Genomic DNA, 6,000 nt, shown 5'->3' with positions numbered 1-6,000 from the left:
GTGTTTATATTAACACCATTAAGATAAAATTTCGTGGCGAGGCCTCGGAACAATAAACACCATTGTGTGTGGTTCTAAAGGTCCAAAGTAAGTACTTGTGATTTGTTACTATTATGATGAATTTGTTGTGATTGTGCAAATATGATCTATGGAGATACACATATTTTAAGTTACTGGTAATAATAAATTATATTTGGTGTATTTTAGCCCATGGAATGGTATGGTACCTACTATATTTACAAATGGCAAATGTACTGAAATAATCATAATGATTATAATAATCTCCTTTGACCGTTTCAACCCGATATGAAATTAGACAGCAGCTATGTATGTATTACTTATTAGAATATCCTTAACGAGTGGAATAGCAATAAAGAATTGAATTGAGTCGGATTGAATTGGATTGAATTGAATTAAATACCTACATAACATTCGATGACTGAACACATGGACGATGAAAGTTGGTAATTAACAAATCGATAATAAGTAGGTAAGACTACCTAATTGTCGTAGAGATGTGAACACAAATGATAAGTATTTTGATTTTGACGTTGAAGAATAAATAAGATTCGGTAATTATTTCATTACCCCAGTGAACGGAGTTGTTTTGAAGATAAGTAATTAACACTGTCAGAGTGGTTAAAGATTAGTCAAAGTTTACAAGTTGAAAAGCGACACCTACGTGATTGCCTAAATGTGTCTGCGTTACATTTATGTTACCACACGCAATATATTTGAAAATAAAATCGTATCTGAGGTAAATGAAGTGATAAGTAATTTGTTTTCAACCATTAATGTGGGATTTAACAGTTGGGCTTTCAGTCCTTGACCAATAATATGAGCTCAGATTTGGTAGCCGTTGTGCTAGAATATTTGTGATATTATATGAGTAACGTATTGGTTATTGCATCACTATGAAAAATTGAACTTGAGTTAATAATGGTTTGATACCTAAGTGTAAAGATCACGAAAGTCCGGTGATGTTGTGATGATAACAGTGATTTTACAGGTAATGTTTACAGATAGATACTGATTGAAAGATTTGAATTAAATGATGTTTTGTTAACCGGAACAAGGTAATTGATACATAACTGATGTATAATAAATCCAGTGCAGCTTATACTTACAGCCATGTGTAGTGAGCGATATCATGTAGTATCGATGAATATGATTATAATCAAATTACTTGTTTTTACAATAGTTATTTAGAGTGGTTTAAAGTTTACGTTTGTTGAAGCGGATGTAGCGAAATTAGAGCTAGATAAACTGTGTACCATATGGGTAACAGTATGTTTTAAGGCATACCTACAATGATTTACCAAGAGACAGTTTATTGTGATTGGTAGTATAACCAACTAGCGGTGAAAATAGATGCATCATTGAAATTACTTTATATCAGTTCGAGTGTAACTATCCCATTGGGAGAGTTATGGTGTGTTAATGCTGTAATTATTATTATTATTATTCGATGACTGAGTATGAAAGGTAGGCCGAATAGCAAGCAGCGCTCACATAATTGTGAAATGGATGCTGAAGCTAAGCGGTGCTCACTCAGTAGGTAGATAGATACCTGAATTATTTAGTAAGGGAAATGCTATGAGAACAAGTACGAGAGTGCCAGAGATTATTCTTATAATTAGACAAATTACGCATAATAATTGATGCAAATCGAACTATTTGATTCTAGTAACACAAATTGTGTCGAATACCCTATATTTTATAGTGAATAAATAGTGATGAATGAGCTAACAAATAAGTAAGCTATAGACCTGAATCACAGTTGTTATGAAGAAGAGACAAATATACGAGTGGTACTATGTGAAAAGAATGTATGTTTATTGAAAATCTTTCAAAATATCCGTGACAAATGTTATCCGAGTTAAAAAAATAAAAGAAGCAACCTGCTTATTTGCGAGACGAGGAATCGAAACAGACTTGTCGTTCTGAAGTTCATATTACATGGTCACATTCTCTGTAATTTATGTAGATTTTAATGTTTACCTACCATTTTCGAGCAGTGTACTAGTGGACCTGCCTGATAATGAATTGATATCACAATACTAATGATTTATGAGACTCAATTTAGCTGTTGTTACGTATATGCGAGACCTACAACACTGAAGACGAAAAACTAGAGGTGTGTAAATTGGAGAATACAACTATGTAAATTCAAAACAGGACTACCTGGTCTAATGACGAGGAGGCATGTGCCTGACAGACAGATCTTAGAGCATTTTGTTAATTAAGAGCAGCTTCTACGAGTGTCATATTATACGGTGAAAACAATGTACTCAATTGAGTAGATATATAAAATCCACGCATGGATAGATGTTATTATACAGAAATAAAATTTAATCACATTTCAAGATGCACTTAAAATATTGTATATGAAAATTTAAAATAAGTAATGTACTTATTTGGTGATTGAGTTAACATCAGAATGATACTCTAGGGATGGAGATAAAAGTAAAAGGTTAATAAATGGAAAGTTAAGAAAATGAAAAAAAAAGTTGCTTATTGATAATGGATATAATACGAGTAGCAAAAGATACCTTAAGCAGGCTTTTGATGGAGGACAAATTTTTATTGAAAACCCGATCACTAGATTAAATGAAATATTAATAAAATAGAGCAATAATTGCAAACAGTAAAAGTTTACGTTTATCTTGGCGATTCTCGAACTGACTGTTCCAGTGTTAAAATAAGACATTATTTTAGTAGGTACATTACATGTATTTACTTGGTACTAAACTTCTTTATAATGATTCAAGTTCATTGGTGGAAGAGTTAGTAAGTATTTACTGAATTCTGCAACGATCGACCCAGTTCACAAGGGTAACGCATACCTACTTATTTGATTCCCTCTTTTAAAATCTGAAGATAATGACATTATACCGAAAATCTAATGTAATGAGACCGTAACTGAATTTAATAGCATAAGATAATGAAAAGTTGAAGATGATAATGTTGATAATGCAATAATTAATTGGCCACATATGAAAAATTTGTCCATGGAAGTCGATACAAGTGTGGAACTGTGGACACAGATGTTTACGAACATTTCAAATGACCGACTCCAGGCTCCAGGGTAGTTATTGTGATAGAACATTATCGGAACATTATGTATATGAAATTCATACATAAATAAATAAGTTGCAAAGGATACAACAAGTCGTAATTCATTTAAATGAGAAGAATTTTAATGCTGGACTTTATGAAACTGAACGATAATGATGAATGATAAAGTCAAAGTGACTGTGTCATTGTTTTATATATTATACGTTGGTGAAAGTACTTATATACATTTACTTCTGTACATTTAGTGGACGTGACAACAAAGAAAAGTATATTTACTGCCATCTCAGTGAAATAATCCAAGATGTATGTATACAGATACATGATAATGTGTTCCAACTTATAGAAAACAGTGAATTCTTATAAATGGGATACACTTGTAAAAACATAGGTACGATTAACACGTGGTAAAATCTTTATCTACAATAATGAGAAATAAATAATTTTAATTTGAATAAACATGTCTTGTTTCATGAAGTGGTAGACATTTGACGAATTTAAGTGTTGCTTCATTAGTTTGTCACACTTGAAAAGCATTAATGAAACTTATGATAGTGATCTAATCCACCATACCGTGTATGCGAGATGTGAGTAGTACATCCAGACTCACCAGTATTGCCTTGAGTAAAGGGGCAGCACTAAAGTTATCAAGCATTTATAATTACAAACAGACCCTGGACAGCAGTGCAGTAATGACAAAGGCCGATTGTGAACCTAGCGAATACTAGAATTGAGACTAAAGTGAACTTAAAATTAGAGATTTGAAATGTGAAATAGTCACATCACCAATGGATACTTACTTTATAATACATTGAAAGTTGAGACTAGAGTGAGTCTAACTAGAGATTTGACAATGTGAAATAAATAGTTGTTACCAATGGATTTGACAATGTGAAATTAATAGTTGTTACCAATGGATCCTACTTTAGGATATAATGCATTGAGAGTTAAGACTAGACATGTGGACCATCTAATTACTACTCATTTTGGGATATGTACGTGACATAATTTGCAGGCAACTATTTTAATCATGTGTGCTACAAGTAATGATTACTGGGTCCTATTTGTGAACATTTACATATTGGTTGACTATATTGAGAATGAAATGTAATGTAAATTATAATGTTACTGTTAAAGCAATGGTTGAATTCCTTACTTCAGAATGTTTATTATGTTACTGTAACGGGACCAAACTACATAAAAGGAAAGCAAGTGAAAAAAAAAAATGGTGATTAAGAATATTATTTGGTAGCAATGCTGGCACTAATCGAGGTTAATGATTTAATATTATTTATTAGACAAAGGAGTGAAAAGTATGCCGAAGAGCAAGCAGTGCTCACTTAATCGTGAAATGGATGCTGAAGCTTAAGCGGTGCTCACTCAGTAGATAGCTGAATTATTTTAAAACTACATTATGAGTAAAATAAAGAAACGCTGGTCTCAATGCGACATTTTTATACGAGTTACTGAATTGAAATGGAACGCTAAAGTTTATAAATCTTATATTATTATGAGTGAACAGGAGGCCGAAGTGCAAGCGGTGCTCACTTTAATTGTGAAAGGGATGTCGAAGCACAAGCGGTAGTCACTCAGTACCTGAATTATTAAGAATATGTATATTGTGAGTGAAAAGGGGGGCAGAAGTGTAAGCGGTGCTCACTCAAAAATGTGAAAGGGATGTCGAAGCACAAGCTGCGCTCACTCAGTACCCAAGTTAATATTAAGTATGATGTATGTGATGAAATATGACTTGCAAATAATGAATAAATAAATATTATGAATATTATACATATTATTATGAATGAAATGAAATGAAATGAAATGAAATGAAATGAAATGAAATGAAATGAAATGAAATGAAATGAAATGAAATGAAATGAAATGAAATGAAATGAAATGAAATGAAATGAAATGAAATGAAATGAAATGAAATGAAATGAAATGAATTAAATGAAATAATGAAATGAAATAACGAACGTCAAAGCGAACGTGACAAAATTAGTTTCGATGAAGAGATATTTACATCTTGGCATGTACTTGGATGAAACGTAACGTGGAAAAAGCATATTTTTACCAAACGTCCAGCAATAGGACAACAATAACGCAAAAAGTCATAAGAAATGGTCAACCTGCAGTGGAAAATAAGGTCTTGTTATAGTATAAGTGTATAATGAAGTTTAAATGGATACTGTCGAAGATGCTACCTGAATTGTAAATCTTTATGTGAATGCACTAATGTGGTAAAGCAGCAGTATACGATGGAGTATTGAGATATTGTAGAAGCACCGTGGTACGTCACGAGAGACTTTACCGAAAATTCGGTATCAAAACAGTGAAAGAAGAAATAAATAATAAAACTAAACATATCATAATGAAAACTGGAGCTACATAACAGTTTATTTGTGGACGATATATTTTCAAGTATTCGTTCGTAGACTAAAGAAGAAAGTACCTCAGGACTTACTGAAAGAAGATTGATTTATGACACTGGCCTCGAAGACCGCCAGAATTATTATTATGAAAATGGTACTGAATATCGCTCAGACAGAATGATTGCAATAACAGAGAAAAAGAAAATGTAACGAAGACGGAAGATGTAAAATAGAATGTTTAATTTAAGGTCCTCGGGTGAAACTATTCACAAGGAAGGTGTTGACACTACACTGGTGTTGTCAAATGCGAATCGAATTTCAGCTGGATGTTTGATTCAACTGTTGATTAAGGTGTTGCAGATGATAATTGATTCTCAAGTAATTAAACGATATAGATAGCATACATGTATGGGGACATACATCATAACGTTCGAATGGCCGAAGCGGAATGGGGACATTCCGGCATCAGGACGGCCGTCTGTTAGCAACGAAAGGATTAACGCTGATTTGGCTATCAAATTACACCTGAGGAACGCGGGGAGTCGTACGGGAT

This window comes from Ostrinia nubilalis, chromosome 12, assembly GCF_963855985.1.
Source record: "Ostrinia nubilalis chromosome 12, ilOstNubi1.1, whole genome shotgun sequence".
NCBI lineage: Eukaryota > Metazoa > Arthropoda > Insecta > Lepidoptera > Crambidae > Ostrinia > Ostrinia nubilalis.
The sequence above is the reverse complement of the archived record's forward strand: the minus strand, read 5'-3'. Positions refer to the sequence as shown.